Source organism: Aotus nancymaae, unplaced genomic scaffold, assembly GCF_030222135.1.
Source record: "Aotus nancymaae isolate 86718 unplaced genomic scaffold, 86718_ANA_hifiasm-v0.15.2.pri h1tg000076l, whole genome shotgun sequence".
In the NCBI taxonomy this organism is placed as follows: domain Eukaryota; kingdom Metazoa; phylum Chordata; class Mammalia; order Primates; family Aotidae; genus Aotus; species Aotus nancymaae.
This window is the reverse complement of record NW_026988491.1, coordinates 19,683,143-19,705,532: the sequence shown is the minus strand read 5'-3', so window position 1 is coordinate 19,705,532 and position 22,390 is coordinate 19,683,143. Positions and strand designations below refer to the sequence as shown.

Sequence of the window (22,390 nt, the reverse complement as noted above, 5' to 3'; positions counted from 1 at the left end):
CTCAGGCTGTTCTCAAACTCCTGAGCTCAACCCACCAGACTTGGCCTCCCAAAGTGTCAGGATTACAGGCATGAGCTACCATGCCCAGTCCATAATTGTTTTTAAAAGTAGGCTTGATAATTCCAGTTTGTGAAGCCTGTGCAGCTCTATTTCTCGTTTGTGGTTTTTCTTGGCTATTTTACATGTCATATTCTTTTACGTGTCTAATAATCTTTGACGTTTTGCTCTTATCCTGGAGGAATTATTTGTGTGGGTTCCCTGAGGCCTGGGAAGGAGCTTCCCTCCTCTTCTTCCGCTAGACTCTTAGGGGCACCACCAGGTCATAACTTTAGCCAAGTTAGAGTTTCAGGAGTCCTTGGCCCAACGATGCTGTAAGTGCCCTCGATGCCAGTCCACCTGAGGGCTGGCCCATGGCCACATTCTCCCAAAGGCAGCTTATTTTCTTTTTTGAGCTTCAGTTTCATTCCTTAGTCGCAAGACTGCCCTCTCTGCATTCCAAGTTGTGTGTGTGTGTGTGTGTGTGTGTGTGTGTGTGTGTGTGGGGTGTGCGTGATAAAATCTGGTTTGTATTTTTGTATTTATCCTGCTGCCCAGGACCCAATATGGGCAGTGTCTTCCATCAAGACAGGTGAGTCCTGGGTTCTGATCTCTGTCATTCTGGCCTGAGGGCCGTGGAACAGGACCACGGTCCAGTGTAATAGAAAACATCCTCAGTGCACAAATGGCTTGTGCTCTCATACAGTCTCCCTACCTCTCTGGGTTCAGCTTGTTTCTAGTCTCAGTGTTCTTAGCAGGTGTGTGGGGACAGCCAGCTACAATGGCTGCTCTGATCCCTGTCCCCTTCTAACGTGATGGGATGTTTGTTTAATCCAGATTTTTAGATGTTTTCAGTGGTTGGGTCAGTCCTGCCTTGCCTGTCATTACTGGAAATGAACACCCTGATTCCCTTTGTAATCAAAGAACCATTTACAGTTGGGAGTTTTTCCATTTTTTTTTTCTTTACATTCTCAAAGCAGGCGCCATTTCTTTTTTCTTTAAATCAGACACAAAATATCTCAGGCATGTGGAAAAATACAAAAGAATTTAATACATGGGTGTATTCACCATTCAGATTGAACAAATGTTACCATTTTACCATATCTGCTTCAAAATTTTTTTCTTTTTCTTTTTTGAGACAGAGTCTCGCTCTGTCATCCAGGTTGGAGTATAGTGGCATGATCTCAGCTCACTGCAACCTCCACCTTCTGATTTTAAGCAATTCTCCTGCCTCAACTTCCCAAGTAGCTGGGATTACAGGTGCCCACCACCACACCTGGCTAATTTTTGTATTTTTAATAGAGAAAGGATTTCTGTCATGTTGGCCAGGCTGGTCTTGAACTCCTGACCTCAGGTGATCTGCCCACCTGGGCCTCCCAAAGTGCTGGGATTACAGACCTGAGCCACTGTGCCTGGCCCCCTTTATGTTTTTATGAGTTGCATTATTTGATATCATTTTATGATTTTAAAATTTATACTGTGCATACCTGTTATTCACCATTTTTACATATTTTTTGAGGTTTATCATAGTTGATATGTCCTCTTTATCATTTTAATAGTAATAGTAGCCTATTCTATTTATTCATTTTATTTCTATTTAGGTGTTCATTCCCCTACACCAGTGATGTGTGGCAAGCACTTAGTAAAAGTCAGCTGTTATTGATGGACATTTAGAGACAATTGTTTCTATTTGTTTTTATAAACAGTGGTAGCATAGGCTCCTCCGTGTGGGATTGCTGGGTCCCAGGACAGACATCCAAACTCCACAAGGTATTGCCAAATTACTCCCCTTAATGGCTGTTCCAATTTATATTCCCAGCAGCAATGTGAGTTTCTTTTTCTGAAAATCCTCACTGGCATATGACATTACCAGACTTCTTTTGAAATATTCAGTACATAAAGACATATGGAGGGCTGAGCGTGGTGGCTTACACCTGTAATCCCAGCATTTTGGGAGGCGGAGGCAGGCAGATCTTTTGAGCCCTGGGGTTCGAGACCAACTTAGGCAACACAGACCTCTACAAAAAATACAAAAATTAGCTGGGTGTGGTGGCGCATGCCTGTAGTCCCAGCTACTTGGGAGGCTAAGGTGGGAGGATCACCTGAGCCTGGGGAGGTGGAGGCTGCAGTGACCTGAGATTGTGCCACAGCAGACCAGCCTGGGTGACAGAGAGGAATCCTGTCTCGAAAAGAAAAGAAAAAAGAATAGAAAAGAAAAAGACATATGGGGAATAAGATAAGGAGCTTCTATATACCCTGTCTCCAGCTTCAGAAATAAAACTGCAAATACAAATGAAGCCCTTTCTGCACTCCCTGACTTCATTTTCCTCCTTTGCCCTCACAGATGAATGTAATCCCAGGTTTCACAGTTTTTTTTTTTTTATTCCCAGGCAGGTTTTTGTGGTTTGTATTATTACGCATGTATCTATCCATAAGTAGTTTAAGTTGCCTTACAACTTTGGCAACGTGATTTTAAACTACGTAACTTACAACGTTGCCAATGTTGGTAAATTATGTAGTTTAAAATAACTACATAAACTTTATACCAGTAATAACACACCCTGCACAACTTTCTGCTGATTTGTTTTTACACTGACTTGAGCTCTTGAGGTTTATCTATGCTGATGATGACAATGACAGTAATGATGTCTTCAAACACTTACATAGTGCTTGGTATGCCAGGCATTCCTCATCACAGCTGTCAATTACAGTCCATCAAATAAGTGCACCACAGTTTATCTATTTTTAAATCTTTGCCATCACTAGTAATGCTGCAGCAGGTGTTTTCTTGTACATACCCTTGTGGAAGCATTCGGGTATATACCTAGCAGTAGAGTTGCTGGGTTATGTGGTACCAGCATCTTCATCTACCAACTCTGTGAAAATGGTTTCCCCAAGTGTTTGTATGACCATGTCAAGAGTATGTGCAAGGGTCTGTTACTCCACATTTCCCCCCAGACTTTTTTTTTGAGATGGAGTCTGGCTCTGTCACCCAGGCTAAAGTGCAGTGGCATAATCTCGGTTCACTGCAACCTCCGCCTGCTGGATTCAAGCAATTCTCCCACTTCAGCCTCCCGAGTAGCTGGGATTACAGGTGCCTGCCACCACGCCTGGCCTATTTTTGTTTTTCAGTGGAGACGGGGTTTCACTACGTTGTCCAGGCTGGTCTTGAACTCCTGACGTCAAGTGATTCACCAGCCTTGGCCTCCCAAAATGCTGTGATTACTGGTGTGAGCCACTGTGCCCAGCCTCCCTGCAAACTTGATTGTGTTCAATTTAAGTTTTTACTTTCTCTTGAGTGTGAAAGGGGACCTCATCATTGTCATTTGCATTTACTTGATTACCAATGAGGTTGATTTTCGTGGCCTTTTGTTCCCTTTTCTGTCAATTGCTCATTTATATTTCCCCGAATTTTTCTACTGGAGTTTTTGGCCTTTTTCTTATTATATATAGATATATATTTATATATTATATATTAATTATGTATTATATAATATATATTTTAGATATATATTATTGTATACAAATATGGATTATTATATATACATATATATGATATGTATGTATAATTTTTTAAAAGTTTTTTTTAATAGAGACGAGGTCTCGCTATGTTGGCCAGGTTGGTCTTGAATTCCTGGCCGTAAGCAGTCCTCCAGTCTGGGCCTCCGAAAGCGCTAGGATTATAGGTATAAACCACCACGCCTAGCCTTTATTCCTTATAGTCAGTCTTTATACGTTTTGGAAATGCATCCTTAGTCAGTTATATGTATTGTGAATGTCTCCTGCTCTATAGGCTGATTTTTCTCCCAGGAATGGTGACTTTGGTTGTAACAAAGTTTTAATTTTTTTAATATAATCAAACTTACTAATCCTTCCCTTATGGTTGATGTGTTTCGCCTGTTCAAATCTTTCTTATCCTTGAGAGCATAAGAATATTCTATTTTTGTTCTTTTCTTCTATTTCAAGTTTTGCTACTTTTCTTGTCTTTCTCTTTCCTTAGATTTCAATTTTTGCTTCTAGGTCTTTAATCCACCTAGGATTTATTTTTGTGAATGATATTAGGAAGCAGTTCAATTTTTTTTTCATATAGAAAACCAACTGTGTCAAGCCCCATTTATTAAATCCTTCTCCTTTTGTGATAACAGCTATCGTATACTGTGTTTTCTTTTCTTTCTTCCTTTCTTTTTTTTTTTGGAGAGTGAGTCTCGCTGTGTCACCCAGGCTGGAGTGCAATGGCACGATATCGGCTCACTGCAACCTCTGCCTCCCGGGTTCAAGCAGGTCTTCTGTCTCAGCCTCCTGAGTAGCTGGCATTACAGGCACCCGCCATCATGTCCAACTAATTTTTGTATTTTTAGTAGAGATGGGGTTTCACCATGTTGGCCAGGCTGATCTTGAACTCCTGATCTCAAGTGATCCGCCCGCCTCGGCCTCCGAAAGTACTGGGATTATAGGCTTGAGCCATCACACCTGGCCATATATTGTTTTCATATATGCATGAGTTTGTTTGCTGCTCTCTCTTCAAATTTTATTTTTTAGTTGACATAATAATTGTACATATTTATGGGGCACAGAGTGATGTTTTGATATTTATAATTTACAGTGATCAAATCGGTAATTAACATATTCATTATCTCAAACATTGATTATTTCCTTGTGTTGGGAACATTCAGTATTCTCCTTCTAGCTATTTGAGACTATGTAATATCTTCTTATTAGCTACAGTATGCTACATTGGCATACAACCCTAGAACTTCTTCCTCCTGTCTAGTTGCTAGTTGTAATTTTGTATCCCTTAAAAAATCAATTCCTGTTGCTCCCGTGTGCTCTCTATTCTCATTCACCATATATTTATCTCAGTATCAGTAGCTTAAATTTAATAGCTTCATAGTAAGTTTTGATAACTGGCAAAGGAAGTCTCACATTGTTTGAAATGTTCTTAGTTGTACTTGACTTTTTGCTCTTTCATAAACATCTTGGAACTCATTTAAAAGTTCTTCAGTAAACCCTGTTGAGATTTTATGTGAAACTGCGCTTAATGTTAATATTTAATATTAGTTTTGAGAGAATTCTCATCTAAATGGGAGGTTTTCTCCATTTATGTTATTCAAGAAGTGTTATAATTTTCAACATAAAGATTTTGTACCTCTTTTGTTTGATACATTCCTAAGTACCTTAGATACTTCGTAGTTCTTTAAAAATGACAGTTTCCGCTTGGCATGGTGGCTCACACCTGTAATCCCAGCGTTTTGGGAGGCCGAGGTGGGCGGATCAAGAGTTCGAGACCAGCCTGGCCAACATGGTGAAACCCTGTCTCTACAAAAAATACAAAAATTAACCAGGCATGGTGGCACATGCTTATAGTCCCAGCTACTCAGGAGGCTGAGGAAGGAAGATTGCTTAACCTGGGAGGCAGAGGTTGCAGTAAGCCAGGATCGTGCCACTGCACTCCAGCCTGGGCAGCAGAGTGAGACTCCATCTCAAAAAAAAATAATAATAATAAATAAATAAATAAATAAATAAATTTAAAAAAGACAGTTTCCAGCCATTTGTTGTGAGCATATAGGCACACAATTGATACTTTTATATTCATCTTACATGCTGCAGCCTAATTAAATTCTTTCCTACCTATATCTCGTCTTTGATCTTCTTTCATTTTTTTTGTTGGCGTCTTCTGCAAATAATGACAGTTTTGTTTCTCCATCCCCAACATAGTGTCTGTGTGTGTGTGTTTGTGTTGTCTAACAGCATTGGTCAGGAGCGGGTAGAGTGGTACAGTTCAGGGATGTTTAAAAATACTATTTAGACCTAAATGATAGTTGCTGAGTTTTTCTTTGACCCTCATTGAAGTTTATTTTTCAAGTTACCAACTGCATGGACATGTTGGACTTATTTTCTATTAATGATTTCTATTTTTATTAAATTGGATTTGAGAAATTGATCTTTATGATATCAATTTTTGGTATTTGTTGAGTTTGACATTATAGCTTAGTATGTGGCCAATTTTTGTAAATGTTCTTGGAAAAATTATATGTCCTTCAACTTTGATGTGCATTTGCCAGTTACTCCTTGTAATTCTGTCCATTTTTGGTTTATGTTTTGAGATTATGTTGTTAAGTTGAAAACAGGTTCAGAATTTTTATACTTTCGTGGGGAAATGTTCCTTTTATTATAGCCTCTTATTTCTGATAATACTTTCTGTCCTTCCCGGTTTTTTTTTTTCTAAGAATAAAATAACTATACAAGCTTTCTTTTGTTCATATTTGTCTGGTAAAATAGAAATAGGTAAATCTATTTCTCCCCCCACCCCCTGCTTCCTTCAGTTTCAGTCTTTCTAGATGGTTCAGCTTTGGGTGTGTTTCTTTCAATGGTATATAGATTAATTTTTCTTGTCTTATCTAGTCTGTGATTCTGTGTTTTTTGTGGAAACTTTGTTTCCAGTCATTGTGACTATAGATACTGTATAACATTGTACTTTCTAATTTTCATTTTTGTTGTTTATTTGATTAAAAAAGACTCTTCTTTTCTGTTTTGATTGAGTTTTCATTATACCCACTTCTCAACTACCCCATCCCACTGGGTAGAAGTTTTTTAAATTTGCATATTTAACCTTTATTTTTGACTTATCTGAAATTAATCAGTATCTTTACTGTAGTCTTTGATAATGCCAAGCATTTAAAATGCTTTAATTCAAACATCTGTTAGGACTTATATGTCATTTTATGTCTTATATGTCATTTTCCCCCCTGTCGCCCTGCTCAGAGTAAGAATTATATGTTACTATTATCCATTATTTTACTTCCAACTCATTTTTATATTCAGATTAGTTACAATTTGCTATTGTTTTGATACCTTCAGTACTTATTTAGATTTGCCTACATAGTTACCCATTATTATTCACCATTGTTTCTTAAATTTTTCTCTTTTCAGTGTTTCTTTCTGAAATAAATACTGTAGAATTTCTTTCAATGAGAATCTTTACAGTGGTATTCTTTTAATCTTGTTAAGAAAAACAAACTCTTCTCTTCCTTGTTCTTTTATTGACATTCAGCTAGGAAGGGAATTCTAGGTGGGTTCTTCTCTGAGCATGCAAATCTAGTTACCTTTTTTTTTTTTTTTAAAGAGAGATTACATTGTGCCACAGCTAGTTAGTGGAGAATCTGAGGCTCAGAGCCAGGCCTACCTGAAAGAGCTCAAGTTCTCAGCCAAACTCTTTGTATTTGTATTCATCAAATAAGATACCATTTGAACAATAACAAAGCCTTCAGTGTATCTACATCATGACAACACATGGGCAACGTTTAAAATGCAATATTCATTTTGGTTCAGCTTTTTGTATACTTCGCACATGCTAAGCAAGTCAGGAGGAAGGGATACCAAAGAATATTGTTGGCTGGGCATGGTGACTCACTCCCATAATCCCAGCACTTTGAGAGGCCAAGGCAGATGGATCACTTGAGGTCAGAAGTTTGAGACCGGCCTGGCCAACAAGGAGAACGCTGTCTCTACTAAAAATACAAAAAATTAGCTGGCTGTGGTGGTGGGCACCTGTAATTCCCGCTACTTGGGAGGCTGAGACAGGAGAATCACTTGAGACCAGGAGGCAGAGGTTGCAGTGAGCTGAGATCGTGCCACTGCACCTCCATCATCCTGTGGGCAACACAGAGAGACTCGATCTCAAAAAATATATGTATATATTTTTCCTTGAGAAGAGAACTGTAATCCTGTTAGGAAAGTGGGCAGTATCCAGCCAACATTTGTTCCATTACACTCGAGTCTTGGGCTCTGGGCTAGAGTTCTGGATCTCAGGATGCTTGGAAATAGAAAACACAGAAGGCTCCCTTTGAGTCGTGAATGCACTTGTGTATCGCTTGCCCTCTAGAGTACACACATAAACTTTCAATCCTGGCCAAGGTTCCCCTTGAAAGCAAGCCTGAGTTAAGGATTTGTACATAGCTAGTTTATTTTGGTAAGTGTGTGGTTGCAGAGACTCTCTGAGAGTTTAACAGGAAATCCAAAAAGTGGATTCTCTTCCAAAAGGAGGGGAAAGCCAATCAGAAGGTGCATTCTCGAGTTGGTTGCTGCTGTGGACACTGGTGCTCTGTGTGAATCAGGGTTCTTCAGAGAAACAAAACCCTGTGTGTGTGTGTGTGTGTGTGTGTGTGTGTGTGTGTGTGTGTGTTTGGTAAATAACTGGCTTATGAGATTATGGAGGCTGGCAAGTTCAAAATTTGCAGTTTAGGCTGGCAGGTTGGAGACCTAGGAGCGCTGATGGTGCAGTTGAAGTCTGAAGGCACTGTGTTGAATGCCTACTTGCTCTGGAAGGCTGAGTTGTATTAGTCAGGGTTCTGAGAGCAAGAACCAATAGGATATATATGTGAGAGGTGATTTATTAGGGGAATTGGCCCACAGGATGTTGGAGGTTAAGTCCTACAATAGGCTGTCTGCAACCTGGAGAACTAGGGAAGAAGCCGGTAGAGTGGCTTAGTCCAAGTGTGAAGGCGTCAGAACCAAGAAAGCTGGTGGTGTATCCCTCAGTCTAAGACCAGAAAGCCTTGTGGGAGTGAGGCCACTAGCGAAAGTTCTGGAGTTCAAAAGCTGGAGAATCTGGAGTCCCAATATCCAAGGGCAGGAGAAGCAGGGTGTCCCAGCTCTGGAATAAAGAGAGTGAAAATTCGCCCTTCCTCTGCCTTTTTGGTCCATCTGGGCCCCAAGCTGATTGGATGCTGCCCATCCTTACTGAGGGTGGATCTTCCCCACCCTCACATGTCCACCAACTCACATGCCAGTCTCCTTGGAAATACCCTCATAGACACACCCAGAAAGAATCCTTTGCTACCTATTTAGGTATCACTTAATCCAGTCAAACCGACAAACAAAATTAACCATCACCATCTTTTTGTTCTATGTGAGCCTTCAACTGATTGAGGCCCACTCAGATTTTGGTGGGAAATCTGCTTTACCTAAAGTTCACCAGTTTAAATGTAAATCTCACCCAAAAACACCCTCTAAGCTGACGGGTAAAATTAACCATCACAGACTTGATCCTCTGCAGACGCCCTAGGAATGTGCAGAATATGCCTAAGACTGGACCACCTGGTGACAGAGAAGGAAGCAGTTACCCACTGGCGCCATCTCCGAGTGGAGAGTCACCTGTGGGATGTTAACTCACTTCCTGCAGAGGCATGAATACTGTGCAGGTCCCCACAGGCATCTCACACAGCAGTGTCAGGGTATCCCTGGGATGGAATACCAGGGCACATGGAGCAGCTGTGTGGCCAGGAGCATCAGGTCACACCCACAGGAAAGGTGGGATGAGAGGGTATAAGGCTGGGCATAAAGGAGAGCTAATTTCTTTCAGATGCCTCATTTTTTCCTTAAAACCCTGCTTCTCGCCTCATGCCTGTAATCCCAGCACTTTGGGAGGCTGAGGCAGGTGGATCACCTGAGGTTGGGAGGTGGAGACCAGCCTGACCAACATGGAGAAACCCCGTCTCTACTAAAAATATGAAATTAGCCGGGTGTGGTGGCGCATGCCTGTAATCCCAGCTACTCAGGAGGCTGGGGCAGGAGAATCGCTTGAACCTGGGAGGCGGAGGTTGTGGTGAGCCAAGATCGTGCCATTGCACTCCAGCCTGGGCAACAAGAGCAAAACTCCGTCTCAAAACAAAAGAAAACAAAAAAAATCTACTTCTCTATTTTTTTACCAGAGAATTTTAGAGTTACTGTTTCTTTTTCCACTCATGGGATGAAAGCTTATTTACATTTTTGTTATTTGCACAGCAGACGTATCAGTATCTTCTCTATGTCTCTTAACTTGAATGACCCCTATCTGTCCGTTCCCTTCTCTGTGTCCATCTCTCTGTCCTGCAGCCCTGTTCCTCACACTACAGGCACACCTCATTTTATTGTGGTTTGCTTTATTGCACTTCACAGATACTACATTTTTTCCCCCACAAATTGAAGGTTTATGGCAACCCTGTGTTGAGCAAGTCTGTCAATGCCTTTTTTCCAACAGCATGTGCTCACTTTGTGTTTGTGTCACGTTTGGTAATTCTCATGATATTTCAGACTTTTTCATTATGATTTTATCCATTATGATGATCTGTGACTGATCTTTTTTTTTTCTGAGATAGAGTTTCGCTCTTCACACCCAGGCTGGGGTGCAATGGTGCGATCTTGGCTCACTGTCACCTTTGCCTCCCAGGTTCAGGTGGTTCTCCTGCCTCAGCCTTCCAAGGAGCTGGGACTACAGGCGTGTGCCACTATGCCCGGCTAATTTTGTATTTTTAGTAGAGATGGGTTTCACCATGTTGGCCAGTCTGGTCTCGAACTCCTGGCCTCAAGTGATCCACCCGCCTCAGCCTCCCAAAGTGCTGAGATTACAGGCATAAGCCACCATGCCTGGCCTATCATCAGTGATCTTTGACCTTTGTTTTATAATTGTTTTGGGCTGCCATGAACTACACCCATAGGAGACGGTGAACTTAATCGATAAATGTGTGTGTTGTGAGTGCTTCTCCAAACCCTGTTCCTCTGTCTCTCTCCATCTCTTTGGGCCTCCCTTTTCCCTGAGACACAACAATATTGAAATTAGGCCAATTAATAACTTGACAATGGCCTTTAAGTGTTTAAATGAAAGGAAGAGTTGCACATCTGTGACTTTAAATCAAAAGCTAGAAATGATTATGCTTGGTGAGGAAGGCATGTTAAAAGCTGAGATAGGACAAAAGCTACGCCTCTTGTGCCAACAGACAAGCTGTGAATACAAAGGAAAAGTTCTTGAAGGAAATTAAAAGTGCCACTCTTTTGAACACATGAATAAGAAAATAAAACAGCCTTATTGCTGATACGGAGAAAGTTTGGGTGGTCTGGATAGATCGATCAATCCAGCTATAACAACATTCCCAAGCCAAAGCCTAATCCAGAGCAAGGATCTAACTTTTCAATTCTGTGAAGTAAGAGAGATGAGGAAGCTACGGAAGAAAAGTTGGAAGCTAGCAGAGGTTGGTTCATGGGGTTTAAGGAAAGAGGCCATCTCTATAACAAAAGTGCAAGATGAAGCGGCAAATTCTGATGCAGAAGCTGCAGCAAGTTATCCAGAAGACCTAGCTGAGATCTCTGATGCAGGTGGCGACACTAAAGATTTTCTTTCTATAACAGATTTTCTTTCTTTCTTTCTTTCTTTTTTTTTTTTTTTGAGACAGGGTCTCACTCTATTGCCCAGGCTGAAGTGCAGTGGCATGATCACATTTCACTGCAGCCTTGACCTCCTGGGCTCAAGTGAGCCTCCCACTTCAGCCTCCCAAGTAGCTGGGACAAAAGATATGCACCACCATACCCAGCTAATTTTTATTTTTATTTTTTTGTAGGAAAAAGGTCTCACTATGTTACCCAGGATGGTCTCAAACTCCTAGACTCAAGTGATCCTCTTGAGCAGGTAGACCCTACTGCTGTGTCATTCCCCTTTTGGCTAGGGCTGGACCGCACAGTCTAAGCTAATTCCGACTGGCTATTTTAAAGGGAGTAGGAGTATGGGCCAGAGTGGTGGGGTGAGCAGTTAGGCAGAAAGGACAGTTACAGAACAGGTAACTAAAGGTGACTCAGGTCAGAGTAGGTGACTGGGATGAGTCAGGATGGAGCAGATGACCAGGGGAACAGATGTGAACTGATTAGAACTGGTGGAAAAGGTTGTTTACTGAAACTACAAGAAAGTTAAACTTTAAAATGGAGGACAAAGAACTGAACATACTGACATGCTGATTCTTGTTTTTTTTTTTTTGTTTTTTTTGAGACAGAGTCTCACTCTGTCACTAGGCTGGAGTGCAATGGTGTGATCTCAGCTCACTGCAACCTCCACCGCCTGGGTTCAAGCAATTTTCTGTCTCAGTCTCCAGAGTAGCTGGGATTATAGGCACCCACCACCATGCCCGGTTAATGTTTGTACTTTTAGTAGAGACAGAGTTTCACTATCTTGGCCAGGCTGGTTGTGAACTCCTGACCTCATGATCCACCTGCATCAGCCTCCCAGAGTGCTGAGATTACAGGTGTAAGCCACTGCACCCGACCTTGACATACTGATTCTTTGAGGAGAAATTTAGAACTCATTGTATCCAACAACTAATTGGTGGCCTGTACAGGGAACCGTTCTCCTCTGGGCAGTCTCGGGTCCTCTCTTGTGAGCAGATGTGTCCCGCTGCCTCATTGTGGCAGCCTCAGGGGTAAGAAATCAAGACCCACAAATCCAGACTCTCAACAACATGGGAGAAAAAGGCCTACAAGTACCGTGGTGACTGGGCAGCTCTGCACAGACCAAGGAAAAGATGCCGGAAGCTGGTATTTCCTTGGTGGGGACCAAGGGGGTGTGGGGGGAAGAGGAGTAGTAAAGTATTCCTTGGGTTGGAACATATCAAGGCAAGAAAAGCTATGAGGGTCAATGAACTATTCGTTGGAGTGGCTTGGAGTGTTAGAAAGAGGGGAGACATCTCCATTAGGAGGGACCGAACTTCACACAAACCTCCAGTAGTAGAGGACATGAGAAATTTCCAGTAAGGGAAATTGGGTCTCATCCCAAAAGGCGAGAAATTTTTGGTAAGGGAAATTGAACCTCACCCCAAAACCATCAAGATGGGAAATACCCCAAGTAAGGTAAGAGATAAAAGAATAAAGCTAGCAACAATTTTCCCCTAATAGTCTACTAGGCCTAATGTTAAAATATTAAAATAATAATAATAATAAAAGGACCTATAAAATTCATAGAAAGTCTCAAAGAGCAAATGAGAATATATGCAGGATGTTAAAGCTTCATTTTGTGACTAATAATTGACCAGATACTATCAGGAAGTTACAAAAAATAGAGAACTGAAAAGATAGACCTATATGTAAAAAGAGAGGAAGAAAAACAAAAGCAGAAGGCAAAAATTCTGCTGTCCACCATGCAGCAAAGTATCCAGGGGGCCAGAACCTGTAAAGAACCTAGACCCCCACTCTCCAGGCACTGTAAAGGGTACAAAAGAGTAAAGCAGAGAGGCAGAGAGAGAGAGGGAGGCAAAGAGGGAGTCAAAGAGAAAAAGAGGGAGGCGGAGAGAGAGAGACAGAGAGGCGGAGAGAGACAGGGAGGCAAAGAGAGAGGGGGAAGCAGAGAGAGAAAGAGGGAGAGGAAGAAAGCCAGAGGCAGAGGGAGAGAAAGAGGACAAAACAAATGTTTCAGATTAAAAATAGGTCACTTCAAAAGAGAATGTCCCAAATGGGAAAAAGAATAAAAGTCGTATATAAAAGCAAATCAACTAATATTAAATTTCCGTTAATTCCAGAGGCAGGAATAAACCTTTTAGAGAGACATTTAATGCCAAAATTTGGCTTAGGCCTCTGTATTAATCAGGGAAAATTCCTCCCCTCCCTAAACGTGCTCACCACTGCAGACAAGGAACACATCTATCCCGAAGTATGGTAAAAACAACAACAACAAAGAGAAACGAGAACTGAGGAAATGACAAATGCCTTCAATTCATGCTAAATTTAAAGCCCCTAGGAAAATAATAAGAAAACAATACCCTAATCCTTTAAAAGCCAAGATAAATTTAAAACCTAGAATTAATAATTAAAAGTCTTCTCCGCGATGGGCTTCTTGAACCCTGTGTCTGTCTCCCTATAATGCTCCAATATTGTCTGTAAAGAAGCCAGACAGGTCATACCAGTTAGTGCAAGACCTCAGAACTGTTGATCAGATAGCCAAACAGGCTACTGTTTCTTAGGTGTACAACTGGCCTGCTTTACAGCTAAGTAAAACCTAGGACACATGGAGTTAAATGCTAGAATAAGCCAGACCTTATCTGCACTTCTGTCTTGGCCCTAGGCTCTACACCTAGCACATAATTAAAATCCCAAACTTAAAAGGTTTTCCACAAAAGTAAAGTTTGCTGAAAGTTAACAGTGTAACATGTATTATGGGCAGTCTAATCCACAGACATAAAGAAAGTTTGCTTTGGGAAAAAAACAGTTCTCATCTTGACAATAAGAAAAAAAAAGGTGGGTGAGAACTTATATAAATAAGAATTTTATATGGTAAACTCTTGACCTAAGGTAAATTAGCTGGTTGTTTAAAGGGATGTTTACAAGTCAGAAAGTTAAGGCATGTCAAAGATTGAAAGTTGTGAAAAATGTTACACAAGAGAATTTATCCACGAAATGTTGTATAATTTAAAAGTAATTAGACCTCCTAAATGTACAACTATTGAAGAAACAGTTTATGTGCAAGGCATATAAGGAAAGCAAAATATACTTTTGGTAAAAGAATTATAAGGAGGCATAAGAATGTAAATTTTTACCTACATTAAAAGGTTAAAAAATTGTTTTAAAGGTTTAAGCAAGTTTTGAAATGTTAATTATAAAGGAAACTGTGTATGTGAACATACTGGCTATAGTTAAAAGGGGTATCATCCAGTGTTTCTGTAAACTGGACATTAAAAGCAAAACGGGTTTTTCTTAAGGCACTAACCTGTTCTTTAACAAAAATTATAAAGGGTTAAAAAGAGTCTATAAAAATCTTAACTTATGGTCAGACATTAAGATTGGATAAATATGTCTACAAGATTTTATTAAAATTGAGTTTAACATTCATAGCACACTAATATAAAGGTGAAATTTAGCTTATGTAGTATAAAATCATACAGGAAGCTTTGTCAGATATAAAATGGTATTTGGCTTTCTTTGGTCTAAAAAACTAATAAAAATTGGTGCTAAAGGGAATTCAGAAGGAAAATAGATAGTGCCAGACCAGAAAGAAATGGGATACATTGGGGGCCCCAGGCCATGTGTGATGCAGTTCTCAGAGTTTATGGGTATATAGGAATTTATACCCAGGCCAAACAACTTACAGATAGTTGCTTAGTAGGTAAGAAAACTAATAAGCTATAAAAAGATTACCCCTTGGGGGAAGGAGTCCAGGCTTAGGGCCATTCCAAAGTATCCAGATTGATTACACAGAGACGCCTCCAACTGGTTGCCTAAAGTATCTGTTAGTAATAGTAGATCAAGATCACCTTGCTCAGTAGGTAGGAGTTACTCCCTTTTTAAGTACAGCTGCCAATAATGTAGTCAAGACATTAGTTTAAAATATTATACCCAGGTTTAGATTAATAAAAAAACGTTGATTCAGATAATAGGACTAATTTCACTGCACATGGCATTAAGAAATTAGTGCAGGTACTGGATATAACATGGGAATGTCATACTCCCTGGCACCCACCTTCATCAGGGAAAGTAGAAAGGCCTAACACCCTGTTGAGCGTCCGAACTGCTCCCCAAAAAGACGTGGCCTATCCCCTTATAAGATGCTTTATGGATTGCCTTATCTACATTCTACCACTGATCTTCCTACACTTTAAAGAAAAGGTCAGTTTCTCAGAAATTATATACTTAGTGTATCTTCCACTTTCTCTTTCGTCAGAACTAAAAGGTCTTTTAGCACAGGTGCCACCCCTAGAGTTTCCAGTACACCAACAGCCTGGGGACCACGGCCTCATCAAAAGTTGGAGAGAAGAAAAAGCTCGAACCAGCCTGGGAAGGACCTTACCTAGTGCTCCTAAATACTGAAACCGCAGACCAGACAGCAGAAAGAGGATGGACTCATCACACCCAAGTCAAGAAAGCTCCGCCCCCTCCGGAGTCATGGGACATAGTCCTTGGGGGGAACCCTACCAAACTAAAGCTGAGAAAAGTTTAACCCGCCTTCATTTATTTTATTACTCCTTCCTTCCGTGTTCTACTGCTGACCACCTCGTTATTAATGTAACCGGGTCACCTTTTCCTCCGACGATCACATTTGATGCCTGTCTCACCACACCTTGTGGGGATCTCCAAAACCAAAAGCAACTGGCCTCCTCAGAAAAATATATCTGTCCTTCCAAAGTAACTTCTGACCTTCACGACCCTTGTGTCATAGAAACCAAGCCCCCGACATTTTTCAAATTTTGGGAACTAAATGAGGTCAAGTTTCCAGGATGGTCCTGTCCCTCCTGGGACGACGTCCAATGGGCCACTGAGGAGAAGGGTGGACTTCCTCAAAGGGCTTCACCTCTCTAAAAAACCATAGGTCCATTTCACCAAAGAAAGCGTTCCTTCTAATTGTCAACAGTACCAATGCGATCCAGCACAGCTTTCTATTCTTACCTCTACTAGACTCTACCAATCCTGACCCACTTTAGGTCGCTTCTGTGGCACAGGAGCCAACCTTGCTGGCACAGACCTCAAAGGGTCTTTTGAAATGCATTTTATTAATCCCTCATCCTCTTCGCCCCCTTCCTCCTCTTCTCCTTTTGGACCTTCTTCTGATCAAACTGTCATCCTTCCATACCCAATGATAGGACCAAAGTAGATGTTGTAGGAGTAAATGATTTAAAACCAACTTTAGCAATAGAGACAGGATATCAAGATGCAAACGCCTGGTTGGAATGGATCAAATATTCCATCTGTATGTTAAACAAAAGCAATTGTTATACTTGTGTGCAAGGCTGGCCAGAGGCCCAGATGTCCCCTTTCCACTAGGACGGTCCTTCAGTCGACCAGGCATGGGCTGTATGGTAATTCTTTTCCAGGATTCTACAGCCTGGAGTAACAAGTCATGCCAAGCTCTCTCTCTGCTATATCCCGAAGTTGAATACACTGTGGGTCAGCCTGCAAGGACCATCCAGCTTCCATCTCTGCACTAAATTCACTTCATGTCTCTCACGACAAGGAGGAAACTTAGTGCTCCTTGGAGACCTGAAGTGATGCAATGAGCTTAAGACTTCTCAAGAGCTTACCAATCAGTTAGCCCTTGTTCATCCCCAAGCAGATGTATGGTGGTATTGTGGTGGACCTTTACTGGACACTCTACCAAGTAACTGGAGCGGCACTTGTGCTCTAGTCCAATTGGCTATGCCTTTCACCCTGGCATTTCATCAACCAGAGAAAGGAAAAACAGCATCGTAAAGCAAGAGAAGCCCTTTATGGGTGTTTTGACTCTCACATTTATTTAGGTGCAATTGGAGTCCCACGAAGAGTACCAGATAAATTTAAAGGCTGAGATCAAATGGCTGCAAGACTTGAGTCAGTATTTTGGTAGGTGACATTAAGAACCTAGATTTGGGCTCATCACGGTGGCTCGCACCTGTAATCCCAGCACTTTGGGAAGCCAAGGCAGTGGATCAGGAGTTCAAGACCAGCCTGGCCAAGATGGTGAAACCCCATCTCTACTAAAAATACAAAAAATTAGCCAGGCGTGGTGGCACACACTTGTAATCCCAGCTACTCGGGAGGCTGAGGCAGAGAATTGCTTAAACCTGGGAGGCGGAGGTTGCAGTGAGCTGGGATGGTGCCATTGCACTCCAGCCTGGATGACAGAGCCAGACTCTGTCTTAAAAAAAAAAAAAAAAAAGAATGTAGATTGGATAAATTACATTTATTACAACCAACAGTGGTTTATTAACTACACTAGAGATGCGGTTAAAGGAATAGCTGAGCAATTAGGAGCTACTAGCCAGATAGCTTGGGAAAATAGAATAGCTTTAGACATGATATTAGCAGAAAGAAGAGGAGTTCGCATCATGATTAAAACTCAACGTTGTACCTTCATCTCAAACAATACCTCCCCGATGGAAGTTTAATAAAGGCATTCCAAGGTCTAACTGCTCTGTCCAAACTTAGGGATAAATGACCCCTTCACAAGGTGGCTAGAAAAACGGTTCAGTAAGTGGAAAGGAATCATAGCCTCAATTCTTACTTCTCCCACAGCCCTGTAGTGGATGTATGCATTCTGGTTGGGTGTTGTGTCATAGCATGCATCTGTGGGCTGTTGCAAAGACTCATAAACGCAGCACTTAACTAAAACCTCCCTTAACTCTCCTCCACCTTATTCAGAGAAGCTTCTTCTTTTAGAAAATTAAGCAGAACAACTAAGCCAAGACATGTTAAGGAAGTTTGAAGAGAAAGAGCTGTAAAAAAAAAAATCCAACAGGAGAGAATTGTTGGATACAATGAGTTCTAAATTTCTCTTCAAAGAATCAATATGTCAGTATGTTCAGTTCTTTGTCCTCCATTTTAAAGTTCAACTTCCTCATAGTTTCCGTAAACAACCTTTTCCACCAGTTCTAATCAGTAGTTCACATCGGTTCCCCTGGTCATCTGCTCCATCCTGATTCACCCTGATCACCTGCTCTGACCTGAGTCACTTTTAGTTCCCTGTTCTGTGACTGTCCCTGCCAAACTGCTCACCCGACCACTCTGGCACATACTCCCGCTCCCTTTAACTTTCAAGTCTTATCATTTAAAATGCATTTCATAAGGCTATTGCTGCCATATGGAGATTCCTCTGATGGGTCCAGGCAAAGTCAATTGGAAACCTTGAGGAAAGGATTCACCATTCTATATTCCATTAAGAACACTTGTGATTCACAAGAGGAGGTCAAAATATCAATAGTAATAGGAATTTGGAAGAAGTGGATTCTAACCTTCATGGATGATCTTGAGGGGTTTTCTATTTCAGTGGAGGAAGTAACTGCAGATCTGGTGGAAACAGCAAGAGAATTAGAATGAGAAGTGGAGCCTGAAGATGTGACTGAATTGCTGCAACCTTATGATCAAACTTGAATGGATGAGGAATTGCTTCTTATGGATAAGCAAAGAAAATGTTGTTTTAACTTTTAGGTTAGGGGGTACATGGGAAGGTTTGTTACATAGGTAAACATGTGTGACAGGAGATTGTTGTACATATTATTTCATCACCCAGATATTAAGCCTAGTACCCAGTAGTTATATTTTCTGCTCCTCCCCCTCCTTCCACCCTCACCCCTCAGTAAACCCCAGTGTCTGTTCTTCCCTTCTTTGTGTTCATGATATCTTGTCATTAAGCTTCCAGAAAGTGGTTTCTTGATGAGATAGAATCTACTCCCGGTGAAGATGCTGTGAACATTGTTGAAATGACACCAAAGGATTTAAAATATAATGTAGAAGTTCTACAAAAAAGTCTTTTGTGAAAGGAAGAGTCAATTGATGTGGCAAACTTTATCATTATCTTATTTTAAGAAACAGTTGCAGCCAACCCAACCTTCAACAACCCTACCCTGATCAGTGAGCAGCCATCAACACTGAGGCAGGGCCATCAACACTGAGGCAGGACCCTCAGCCTGCAAAAAGACCATGACTCACTAAAGACTCAGATGATTGCTGGCATTTTTTAGCAATAAAGGTTTTGCTTGTTTGTTTGTTTTTTGTTTTTTTTTTGAGACAGTCTCACTCCGTCACCCAGGCTGGAGTGCAGTGGCACGATCTTGGCTTGCTGCAACCTCTGCCTCCTGGGTTCAAAGGATTCTTCTGCCTCAGCTCCTCCAATAGGCATAATTACAGGTGCACACCACCATGGCTAATTTTTGTATTTTTGGTAGAGACAGGGTTTCTCCATGTTGGCCAGGCCAGTCTCAAACTCCTGACCTTGTGATCTGCCCACCTCAGTCTTCCAAAGTGCTGGAATTACAGGCATGATCTACCTCGCCTGGCCAGCAATAAACTTTTAAAATTAAAGTATGTACATTGTTTTAGACATAATGCTATTGCACAGTTAATAGGCTACAGTATAGTATAAACATAAATGTTATATGCCCTGGGAAACCAAACAGTTTGTGTGACTCGCTTTATCAAGATACTTGCTTTATTCTAGAACCAAACCCGTAATGCTCACAATATCTTCAAGGCATGCCTATATACTACAAGCACTGTTTTGCTCTCCCCAGCTGTCATGAAATCTTTAGGGGCAAAGACCCTGCCTTGTCATTCTGTTTTCTCAGTTCCTAGGTTCTTAATACTTGCTTAATATATACTGGCTGGAACAAATTGAATAAGCTTTTCTTTTGGGTTCTGCCAATATTTAGTCACCACAGGAAGTTAATTCCCACTGAGCATTTAAAACTCCAACTTAGGCCTTACCCTGCTTCCTTAACTCGTTTTGTACTGTTTTCTCCTGTATAACATGAGAGAAACAGTGCCTACTCAAAGGTTTGTTGTTAGATTAGGTGACTTGGAGGGTAGGAAAGTATTTGGTTGACTATAAAGCAAAGTACAGATGTAAACTATGATTGTTATTGTGGCAGACGTTGCAATTAATAGTTGGACACTAAAATCTGGTCTTCCCTTCTTCCACAGGAACAGAATTGCCACTGGGCTCAGGGAGAGACTACACTTCTTGTCTGCTTTGCTGTGAGTGTGGCCTTGTGGCCAAGTGCAGATCATGTGCAGTGATGACAGTGCAACTTCTAGGCCATCCCCAGCATGGAAGATAAGCCCTCATCCTGCAGCAGTGCTCTTTCCTCTTCTCACAAGCTGGAATGTGCATGTGCTCCCACCCAGCACTGACCATGGGAGAAGACAGTGCCCTGCAGTATGGCAGAGCAACAAGGTGGAAAGGGCCTGGGTCCTCGAGTGACTTCATGAGCCCTCTCACTATCCTGAACCTTGGGACTGCTATATAATAAGGACTTTCTGTGAGTCACTGTCTTTTAGAGTCTATCTGTTTTAGCTGCCTGGACTTTATCCTGAATAATATGGATGTTATCATGAGTATATTGTTACTATGAGCATCATCTAAGTAATTTCTACTCTGCCTTTGACCACTAAACTCATGTTGGACGAGAGTCACTTAGCATTTTTTTTCCCTCAATGAAGAGATTAAGATGGAGGGAGCAAGATAAATTGAGGCCTGGATTTTACCAGAAGGTGAAGGGCTGTCCTTGCCTTTCCTACATTCAGGTAGAATAATTCTAGACAAAAACATTAAGCTCATGTCAAACCATCTGCTTTGTGAAGCCATGGGCAGAAAAGGTGGAACTGACGTACTGAAATCCTTGCTTTCCTCATTATGGCCTTTGCTAGAGCCTTCTGTGACGTGACACTTATTAACCCGAGTCTACCTGGAAGTCAGAGATGAGGAAGTTTTCCTAGAGTGGAAAAAGTCTAATGTACTTGAAAAAGACTGAGCTCAGCTCAGATTCCAGTTTCATTACTTAGCAGTGAAGGCATGTCATCTTCCTAGGACCTTTCTTTTTATTTTCCCATCTGTGAAATGAGGGCACTGGTCTCTGTGTCTTAAGCATTGCTAGGAAGATCACATACCACTGAGACAGAAGGTGGGTCTAGCGCAGTCCTGGGTGTTTTGTACACCCCCAACAAATATTGATTTCTTTTTCCTTGCTCGGAAAAAATTGGAGAAGACTTTATTTTAAAATTCTGCTTGAATTACTTTATTTATTTATTTAGACAGAGTCTTGCTCTGTCATCAAGGCTGGAGTGCAGTGGTGCCATCTCAATTTACTGTAACCTCCGCCTCCTGGGTTCAAGAAATTCTACTGCCTCAGCCTCCCGAGTAGCTGGGATTACAGGGGCCCACCACCACACCTAGCTAATTTTTGTATTTATAGTAGAGATGGAGTTTTACCATGTTGGCCAGGCTGGTCTTGAACTCTTCCTCTCACATGATCCACCCACCTGGGCCTCCCAAACTGCTGGGATGACAGGTGTGAGACACCACACCCAGCCCTTGAATTACTTTAGATTCTACCTTTTAAGAAAATATTTGGCTGGGCGCAGTGGCTCATGCCTGTAATCCCAGCACTTTGGGAGGCTGAGGGGGCAGATCACCTGAGGTCAGGAGTTCAAGGCCAACCTGGTCAACATGGTGAAATCCCGTCTCTACTAAAAATGCAAAAATTAGCCAGGCGTGGTGGCAGGAGCCTGTAATCCCAGCTACTCTGGAGGCTGAGGCAGGAGAATCACTTGAATTCAGCGGGGTAGAGGCTACAGTGAGCCAAGATAGCACCACTGCACTCCAGCCTGGGCGACAGAGCAAGACTTTGTCTCAAAAAAAAAAAAAGGAAAAAGGAAGAAAATATTTGATGCTCTTTCTAGACTGTATGTGGTTTACAAATAAAGTTTACAAGTACTTTTACACTCCTTCCAGACCACATTATTTTTCTGATCCCAAGAGGTGTGTGTGTAGTTAACTCATTATGAAAGAGAAGGTGATAAAAGACAGCAGTCCTTAGGGTATGAAAGCAATACTGGCATTGATGAGGGGAGGCAAGAAAAATGGAAGGTACTAGGTAATTCTGACAATCTCAAGGCAAGTGACAGCTAGCTTGGAAAAGCCACCATCCATTTTGAGTGAGATGAGGAAGCTTAATGGCCCAGGAGGTCTGCCAAAATGAGGGTGTTCTGATGGCATCCTAAAGTCTCCATGTCCGAAGCCATAGGCAGATCATTTCCAGGGCCACACAGGATCCAGAAGGTTCCAGGTGGTGGGGAGATACTTGGTGCTCCCCACTCTGCT

At 41.6% G+C, this 22,390-nt stretch overlaps 1 long non-coding RNA gene across 1 annotated transcript in view; it reads left to right on the top strand.

Moving 5' to 3' along the window:
- Positions 1-22,016, top strand: part of LOC105715208 (uncharacterized) — a 36,954-nt gene extending 14,938 nt beyond the window's left edge. Inside the window, exon 2 of the long non-coding RNA XR_001106998.2 lies at positions 20,212-22,016. This is a non-coding gene — a long non-coding RNA (uncharacterized LOC105715208). The remainder of the gene's footprint in view (positions 1-20,211) is intronic.
- Positions 22,017-22,390: the final 374 nt, after the last annotated feature.